This window comes from Nomascus leucogenys, chromosome X (assembly GCF_006542625.1).
Source record: "Nomascus leucogenys isolate Asia chromosome X, Asia_NLE_v1, whole genome shotgun sequence".
Taxonomy (NCBI): domain Eukaryota; kingdom Metazoa; phylum Chordata; class Mammalia; order Primates; family Hylobatidae; genus Nomascus; species Nomascus leucogenys.
Window position 1 is genome coordinate 129,975,259 of NC_044406.1, and position 10,331 is coordinate 129,985,589.

The following is a 10,331-nucleotide window of genomic DNA, read 5'->3' on the forward strand; positions in this document are numbered from 1 at the left end:
CCGGCTTGTTCCTGTGAATCAACCAGCAATCTCCAGCTGCAGCTCAGAAGGAAAAAAGGGGATGGCTAATGTAGAAATCTGGATCAAAATTATAGTTCTGAGCAATTATCCTGCAAATCCTGCCAGGTGATGAGAATAAATAGGATGCTCGTCACCTGGAGGTTTCCTTTTTGGGAAAGTAAGACCAATGAAGCTAATCAAAGCCAAGCACCACGCACCCAAATCTTAGCAAGCAAAACTATAGCTACCAGTTGCCTGGGCATGTCACAATACATCCTTTTCTCTCCCTTGTTGGAGGAGAGGACTCAATTCCGCAGCTTCATCTTAGCATTTAGCTTATGATAAGGAGTCCATGGAATCCCACTGAGACACTTTTTTTTTTTTTTTTTTTTGTCCCAAACTCAATTTTAAGCTTCAGGTCAAAGTCCTAGGAAAGAAAACTGGCTCTAAAGGATCCAGGCAGACAATAACAGAGGTTAAAAGGCACAGCACAGGTAAGCATGGCTAATTCCTGCCAATTAAGCCAAGCCTCCTGTTTCACGGATAATGGTCATGCTAGTATCCATGACATATAAATGAGGTCTAAGGGAACTCCAAAGCTACTGACAGTAGGGGAGATAGAGGCATAGGTGAGAGCAGATAATTCCTATTCTCTAGGCCCTCTCTGCTTCATGGGGGCAGGCTGTTTTGGCACCCATGAGAGGCACCCTGTCATGGTCACTGGGACTCAGGGATACAAGAACGGAGGACAGAAAGAGGAATGCTTCACTTTCCCTCCCTCACATACCTTGCGTATTTGCTAGGAAGAGAAGTGAACCAGGGATTCCTGCTCCCCTTTTTCTAGATGAGTAGCCATGCATCTTCAGTCTGTACCCTTTTGAATGCATCCTGAACCCCTGGCACCCCTTTTAAAAATGCCTCCTTTTCTTCTTTCTCCTTCTCTGTCCTCTCTTCACTGATAGGTAATTGTATCTCCATACTATGGGACACTCCCCTTGAATGTATCCTCCAAACTGGGAAAAGTTAATTTCTCAAACCTTAAACTGGTCGGCTCAGGATTGGGCTCAGGGGAAGGGAACCAGAAGCCTGACATGCTGGCAAAGGGGTAAAAGTTTTTTATTAACCAGTCGGGCTTTTGGCCTCCCTCTCCCCATGCAAAATGGTTAAAGGCATCAGGATTTTTGAGCTATCCTTACCGCCCCTTTGTTTCATTTTGATACGTTTTCAAATAACCCAGTTTTTCTCTTCTTGCGTTCAGGCCATCAAACTCCAAATGGTCATGCAGCCAGAGCCTTGGATGATGGCCCCCTCTGCCAGGGACCCTTAAATAGACCTCTGAGGGAGATCTGACTGCCGTTTTCTCAAAACAGCGCCCCCTGTCAGCAGGAAGCAGTTAAGATTGGTCTTCATCCTTATTCTAATCCTTCTTATAATGGCAGTTAGATGCACTTCTTTAGAGCAGGGAATGAGACAGCCAACTATGAAGGGGTCCCTGGATAATTTCTAACTGGCCTTCACACTGAGAGAATGGGATGGAGTCATGAAAGTTCATGCTATTTGCAGGAGCCGGGGGAGCCTGGCCCCTCCCATTCTTGTGTGGTAACCTGGGATTCAGTGAAACGGAGAGCCCGTTAGCAGGACTTCATCTCACTTTTCTGTGTTGTTTTTATTTTCCCTTTTCTTTTTTGCCCAATAAATTATATCTCCCCTCGCCCTTCAAATTGTCTGTGAGGCTAATCATTCCTGTAATGTGACAAGAACCTAGTTTTTCCTACAACAGTACTTTCAATTTTCTGTCCTCTGGATTATACTTCTGTCCTCAGATCTTCTTCCATGATGCTCTTGCCTTCCTTTTATAATGACTTTTGTGTATATTCTGCCTACTCAAATAACTCAGGACAATCTTTTCATCTCGGGATCTTTAACTTAATGACATCTTCAAGTCTCTTATGCCACGGAAGGTAACGTATTAATGGATTCCAGGGATTAGGATGTGGGCATCTTTCTGGGGCCATTATTCTGTTTGCCACCGCATGATGACATGTTGTTTTCTGTCTTGGTCAAAAAAAGCATACTAATAAATCAATTCATACAGTTCTCTGTCCTTGCACAGAGAGCTGCAGTGTTAGAACAACTTATAATATTTGTATATGAGCTAGGTTTCGAATAATGCCATTGTCAGAGGATAAAATGCTGAAAATACTAAGTTTCATTGAACTAATCTTGAATGTGCTAAATTCAATTAAAATTTGTGACAGAAGCAATACCTATTCTAATTAATTGTTTACCTATTTTGTCAAGTTTATACATGGTATTTAGCACCCATTTCATCTATGTGATATCGAACAGATGATGAACATACTGATAATTCTCTCTTACATGTTTGATTTGCCCAAGTAAATCCCCCTATTGAGTGAATGGATGTATTATTTATTCTTTAATAGCAGAGAATCTAAACAAATCTTTTCACTATTTGAAGGTCACTTAGGCTTTGAGAAGATGTTCTGTCATTATAGAGTCATAAAACTTAACAGCCCATGAACACTGCTGGAGTTCAACACCAAAGGCTAAATAGGATAAAACAATGCATTAATTATAGCCCATTATGATAAGCAGTTGGTAAGGGGAAATGTGGTTACATGGAAACTTTAAAATTCATTAACAAATAAAACACTTTCATAACAGTAACAACAGAAACTTTTAAAATACATACACACACACCATATATATATATATATATATACACATACACGTAAACAGAATACCTCCCCTGGGTAACATAAGGCAAGCACGGATCCCGCCATTACTACCACAGATTGCATTCTTTTGCAAATGCCACCTCCTGGCTGGAGGTCAACTGACACAGATAATTACAACATCTCCAGGTAGAATATGTCCAGGAAAAAGAAAACGTGTATGACCCCAGCTATCACCATTGCCTGCAACACCCCAGCTAACCAGGACGTCCTTAGTCTGTCCACACGATCAGTTTATTATTACTAAAACCGGCATTTGAGAAAGCCAACACACCAAGGCTATCTATAACCAAGCAATCACATAGAGTCTACTTCACTGCCCTCCCAGCTCTATTAGAGCTGGTGCTGATACCCACTGTTGAGAGACTTCAGGAGAGGTCACATTACTGGATCCCTTGCAGTCATTCCCCAACACCAACCTGGAGTGTGGCAGCCCCATTGGGCAGCTAGACCCAGAGGAGCAGCAGCATTCACAGTAGTCTGATTCTCAGGGACTCCTACTTCTAGGCAAAGGGAGAGTGTACCACATCAAGGGAACACTCCGTAAGACAAAATAATCTGGAAGGCAGACCATGAGTCCCAGAACTTTCTGCTGGTGGGAAGTTTCTTCTAGCAGTGGCACAAGTTCAGTGCTGGCCTCTGTGGGAAATTATTCAACTCTACCCCAATAATTAGGCAGCCCTGGTGCTCAGGAAGGGTTGTGAAAAAGGGAACATTTTGTCCCCTTTGTCCATAAGTGCAGGCTCAGCTAGGGCTTATTCCATGAGACCTCAGCATGGGTGCCCATATAAACAGCCTTTCTGGAATACTTCAGGGTGGCTGTATCCCCACAGAAGGAGTGCCCTGCAGCTTCAGTCTGGCATGAGGGGTAGAGTCACAATTCCTCTCTACTTGGAACATCAACATTCCTGCAGATGAAAAGAGATGCCCCTCTCATGTCAATAGGCTGAAACACTGGGTCAGGAGTGAGTCTGGAAGGTGGATCACTTTCCTGCAGGCCTTGCAGCAAAGCTGAAGTTGCTCCCACCCTTCCCACTGATAAGACCTCAGTACATTTCACTGAGAACTCCCTCAGTCATGTCTCTCAAGGCTGGGACATATGCCCACCATTGTGTGTTGCATTTATTCACATCTTTTAGCCACAACCAGTTTCTACTTTGGACACCCCCACTACTGGCCTGAACAATTTAATTCATTAAATAAAATACTTGAGGAAATAAATAAGAAATTGCACACCACAGAATGAGATAAGCTTCAGAGACCCCTGCCATTCTAACCCCATAGGAGACAGCGAACTTGCTCACACACCCTGTCACATTGCTACTACAACAAGCATCTGTGAAAGCCATCATACAAAAACTCTCTATAACCAAGGAACCTATAGAGAGTATTTTTCTCTGAAAGCACCAAGAGATAAATTAGGCTACCATAAACTCAAAATGTTAAACTCACATCCTTAAAAGGGAAAATAGATTTTTAAAAACCCAGTGAAATTAAAACTAAACTCAAGAACAATTAAAAGAAATAGTCTACCCAATTGAGAAGGAAGCAGAAAAATAATTCTAGTAATATGACAAAACAGGGGACTGTGGTACCCCCAAAATATTACACCAGATCTCCAGCAACAGATTCAAACCAAGACGAAATCTTTGAAATAACAGATAAACAATTCAAAAGGTTGATTATTAAGCTACATAAGGAGATACCAGAGAAAGGGAAAACCAATATAAATAAATTAAGAGAACAATGCAGGATATAAATGAAAAAATTATAAAGAGATTGAAAAAAAACTTCTGGAAATAAAAAAACACACATTTAGGGAATTACAAATATAATTCTGAAAGAAAGAATTTCAGAGCTCAACGACAAAGCTTTCGAATTAACCCAATCAGACAAAAAATAAAGAAAACAGAATAAAAAGTAATGAACAAAGTCTCTGACTAATATAAAATCATGTATAATGGCCAAATTTAAGAATAATTGGTGTTACTCAGGGAGAAGAAAAAGCAAAATTCTGGAATACTTATTTAAGGGAATAATTGAGGAAAATGTTCCTGGCCTTGCCAAAGACTTAGATATCCAAATACAAGAAGCTCAAAGAACTCCTGGGACACTCATTGCAAGAAGGACATCACCAAGCCTTATAGTCACCGGGCTTTCTAGAGTCAACAAGAAGGAAACAATTCTAAGAGCAGTGATACAAAAGCATCAGGCAACCTATAATGGAAAACCCATTAGAATAAAAGCAGATTTATCTGAATAAACCTTACAAGCCAGAGGAGATTGGGGTTCTATCTTTGCCTCCTTAAACAGAATGACTGTCAGTCAAGAATTTTGTATCCAGTAAAACTAAGTTTAATAAATGAAGAAATAAAGTCATTTTCAGACACCCAAATGCTGGGTGAATTTGTCACTACCAGACCAGCTCTACAAGAAATAATAAAAAGAGTTCTAAATCTTGAAACAAAAGCTCAATGTACACAAAAATAGAAACTCTTGAAAGCATAAAACTCACAGGGCCTATCAAATACTAACACAATAAAAGCAATGTATCTATTTAAGAATTAACAAAAACACTGAAAAAATATCTGACATCTCAATATCAATGTTGAACATAAGTGGTCTAAATGCTCCACTTAAAAGCTACAGATTGGCAGAATAAACAAAAATATCAAAAACACAGACCAAGTCAGGTGTGGTGGCTCATGCCTGTAATCCCAGCACTTTGGGAGGCCCAGGTGAGTGCATCACCTGAGGTCAGGGGTTCAAGACCAGCCTGGCCAATATGGTGAAACCCCGTCTCTACTAAAAATACAAAAATTAGCTGGGCATGGTTGTGGATGCCCATAATCCCAGCTACTTGGGAGACTGAGGCAGGAGAATCACTTGAACCTGGGAGGCAGAGGTTGCAGTGAGCTCAGATCATGCCACTGCACACCAGTGTGAACAACAGAGTGAGACTCCACCCCCCAAAAAAAAAAATTTGTTGTCTTCAAGTGACTCAACTAACATATAAGGATTTATAAGGATTTATATAAACTCAACATAAAGGGGTAAAAAAAAAATCCCATGCAAATGGAAACCAAAAGCAAGCAGGAGTAGTGACTTTTTATCACATAAAACAGATTTAAAATAGCAGCAGTAAAAAAAGACAAAGAAGGTAATTATACAATGATAAAAGTATTAACTCAACAAGAAGATATTATAATTTTAAATTTATATTCACCTAACTCTGGAGCTCCCATATTCAAAAAAGAAAAAAACTACTACCAGACCTAGGAAATAAGATGGAAAGCAACACAATAGTAGTGAGGGACATCAGTACTCCACTGACAGCACTAGATAGATCATTGACACAGAAATTCAACCAAAAAAATGGACTTAAACTACACTGTAGAACAAATGGACCTAATACCTATTTACAGAGCATTCTACCCACGACCTGCAGAATATACATTCTTCTTATCAGCACATGGAACATTCTACAAGGTAGACCATATGATAGGTCACAAAACAAGTCTTAATAAATTTTAAAAAATCATATCAAATATCTGCCTAGACAACAGTGGAATAAAACTAGCAATCAATTCCAAAAGGAACCTGAAAAACTACACAAATACATGGAAATAAATAATCTGCTCATGAATGATTTTGGGGTTAACAAGAAAATCAATATGAAAACTTAAAAATATTGAAATGAATGATAATGATGATGCTAGTTATCAAAACCTCTGGGATACAGCAAAAGTGCTGCTAAGAGGAAAGTTTACAATACTAAATGCCTACATCAAAAAGTCTGAAAAATCACAAATTGACAATGTACTGTTATACCTAAAGTAACTAGAGGAACAAGAACAAACCAAACTAAAAATGAGCAGAAGAAAAGAACAAAGATCAGAAAACTAAATTAAATTGAAACAAAAAATACAAAAAAGGACACAAAAAGTAGTTCCTTTGAAAAGATAAACAAAATTGATAGACTGCTAGCTTGATTAACCAAGAGGAGAGAAATTCAAATAATCTTGATTAGAAATGAAAATGGAGGCATTACAACCAATACCACAATAATACAAAAGATTATTTGAAACTACTATGAACACCTCTATGTACAAATCTAGAAAATCTAGAAGAAATGTATAAAGTCCCAAAAACATACAAGCTTCCTAGATTAAATCAGGATAAAATAGAGACCCTAAACAGATCTATAACAAGCAGTAGGATTGAGTCAGTAATTTAAAAATTGGCAACAAAAACAGCCCAGTGCTGGATGGATTCACAGCTGAATTCCACCAGCATTCAAAGAAAAATTGGTACCAATTCAACTGAAACTATTCCAAAAGATTGAGAAACAGGAAATCCTCCCTAACTCATTCAGTGAAGCCAGTATCAAAAGCATACAAAAACATAAATTAAGGAAAGAACACCATATTTAATAAACGATGATGGGAAAACTAGCTAGCTACACATAAAAGAATGAAACTGGATTTTTATCCCTCATCTGAAATGAAAATAGACTCAAGATGAATCAGAGACTTAAATCTCAGATTTGAAACCATAAAAATTCTAGAACATGACCTGAAAAACTCCTCTGGACATTGGCCTAGACAAAAAACGTATGAATAAAACCCCAGAAGCAAATGCAGCTACGATAAATGGGACCCAATTAAACTGAAAAAAATAAAAAAACTCTGTGTAGCAAAAGAAAAAATTATCAGAGTAAACAGCCCACAAAATGGGAGAACATATGTCTGTTCTCACACTGCTACAAAAAACTACCTGAGACTGGGTAATTTATTTAAAAAAGAGGTTTAATTGACTCACAGTTCTGCGTGGCTGAGGAGGCCTCAGGGAATTTACAATCATGGTGGAAGGCAAGGAGGAAGCAAGGCATGTCTTACATAGCATCAGGAGAGACAGAGAGTGAGATGAGAAGAGCCATACTTTTAAACCATCGGATCTTGTGAGAACTCACTCACTATTACGAGAACAACATGGGAAAACTCCACCACCATGATACAATTACCTCCCATCAGGTTCCTCCTCTGACACATGGAGATTATAATTTGACATGAAATTTGGATGGGGACACAAAGCCTAACCATATTATTCCACCCTTGGCCCCTCCCAAATCTCATGTCTTTCTCACATTTCAAAACACAATCATGCCCTCTTAACAATCCCCAAAAGTCGGGCGCGGTGGCTCACGCTTGTAATCCCAGCACTTTGGGAGGCCGAGGCGGGCGGATCACGAGGTCAGGAGATCGAAACCACGGTGAAACCCCGTCTCTACTAAAAATACAAAAAATTAGCCGGGCGTGGTGGTGGGCGCCTGTAGTCCCAGCTACTCGGAGAGGCTGAGACAGGAGAATGGCGTGAACCCGGGAGGCAGAGCTTGCAGTGAGCCGAGATTGCGCCACTGCACTCCAGCCTGGGCGACAGAGCGAGACTCCGTCTCAAAAAAAAAAAAAAAAAAAAAAAAAAAAAAAAACAATCCCCAAAAGTCTTAACTTATTTCAGCATTAACCCAAAATGCAAGTCCAAAGTCTCAGCTGAGATAAGGCCAGTCACTTCTGCCTATGAGCCTGTAAAATCAAAAACAAGTTAGTTACTTTCAAGATAAAATGGGAGTACAGGCATTGCATAAATGCCTTCATTCTAAATGGGAAAAATTGGCCAAAACAAAGGGGCTATAGGCCCCATGCAAGTCCGAAACCCAGCAGGGCAGTCATTAAATCTTAAAGCTTCAAATAAGAACCTTTGACTCCATGTCTCACATGAAGGGCATGCTGATGCAAGGGGTGGGCTCCCAAGTCTGTGGGCAGCTCTGCCCTGTGATTCTGAAGGTTACAGCCACAGCTGATGCTTTCATGGGCTGAAATTGAGTTCCTGCGGCTTTTCCAGCCACAGGGTGCAAGCTGTTGGTGGATCTACAATTCTGGAGTCTAGGGCACGGTGGTCCTCTTCTCACAGCTTCACTAGTCAATGCCCCAGGGGCAACTATGTGTGGGAGCTCCAAGCCCACATTTTTCCTCTGCAATGCCCTAGTGGAGGTTCTCCGTGAGGGCTCTACTCTTGCAGCAGATTTTATCTAGATATCCATTTGCTTTCATACATCCTCTGAAATCTAGGCAGAGGTTCCCAAAGCTCAGTTTGTACCTTCTGCACAGCCACAGGCCCAACACCACATGTAAGCTACCAAGGCTTGGGGCTTGAACCCTCTAAAGCCTAAGCCCAAATTGTACCTTGGCCCCTTTTAGTCATGGCTCCAGCTGAAGTGGCTGGGATGCAGACTGCCATATCCTGAGGCTGTACAGAGAAGAAGGGCACTAGGGCCTGGCCCACAAAACCCTTTTTTCCTTCTAGGCCTCTGGGCCTGTGATAGGAGGGGCTGCCACAAGGTCTATGACATGCCCTGAAGACATTTTCCCCATTGTCTCGGGCTATTAACAGTCAGCTTCTCTTTAATTATGCAAATTTCTATAGCCAGCTTGAATATCTGCTGAGAAAATGGGCTTTTATTTTCTACCACATGGTAATGTTGCAAATATTCCAAATTTTTATGCTCTGCTTCCCTTTTAAACATAACTTTCAATTTCAGATTATCTCTTTGTGAATGCATATGAGATTATGCTGCTAGAAGCAGCCAGGTTATTTTTTGAATGCTTTACTGCTTAGAAATTTCTTCTGCCAGATATCCTAAATCATCTCTCTCAAGTTCAAAGTTTCACAGATCTCTAGGGCAGGGACAAAATACCACCAGTCCTTTTACTAAAGCATAGCAAGAGTGACTGTATTAGTTGGTTCTCACACTACTATGAAAAGATACCTGAGACTCAGTAATTTATAAAGAAGTTTAATTGACTCAGTTCCACATAGCTGGGGAGGCCTGGGGAAACTTACCCTCATGGCAGAAGGCAAAGGAGAAGCAGGCACCTCCTTCACAAGGTGGCAGGATGCAGTGAGTGCAAGCAGAGGAAATGCCAGATGCTCATAAAACCATCAGATATCATGAGACTCACTCATTATCACAAAAACAGCATAGCGGAAACTGACCCCAAGATCCAGTTACTTCCACCTGGCCCCACCCTTTACACATGGGAATTATGGCGATTACAATTCAGGGTGAGATTTCAGTGCAGACACAGAGCCAAACCATATTATTCCACTCCTGGCCAGTTTCAAATCTCATGTCCTTACGTTTCAAAACATAATCATTCTCTTCCAACAATCTCCCAAATTATTAACTCATTTCAGCATTAACCCAAAAGTCTAAGTCCAAAGTCTCATCTGAGACAAGGTATGACCCATCCGCCTATGAACCTATAAAATCAAAAGCCACTTAGTTACTTCCCAGATACAATTAGTATACAGGCATTGGATGAATACACCTATTGCAAATGGGAGATATTTACCCAAACAAAGGGGCTACAGGCCCTATACAAGTCTGAAATCCAGTGGGACAGAAATTAAACCTCAAAGTTCCAAAATGACCTTCTTTAACTCCATGTGACACATACATGTCACACTGGTGCAAGAGGTGGGCCCCCATAGCCTTGGGTAGCTCTGCCACTAGGG

General features: G+C 40.5%; 1 long non-coding RNA gene across 1 annotated transcript; it reads right to left on the reverse strand.

Annotated features, from left to right (window-relative positions):
- Positions 1–7,898: 7,898 nt before the first annotated feature.
- Positions 7,899–8,380, reverse strand: LOC115833245. The gene is made up of 3 exons (XR_004028678.1): positions 8,246–8,380; positions 8,179–8,184; positions 7,899–7,925 (listed from the first exon to the last, which is right to left on the reverse strand). It is a non-coding gene; the product is annotated as an uncharacterized LOC115833245 (long non-coding RNA).
- Positions 8,381–10,331: the final 1,951 nt, after the last annotated feature.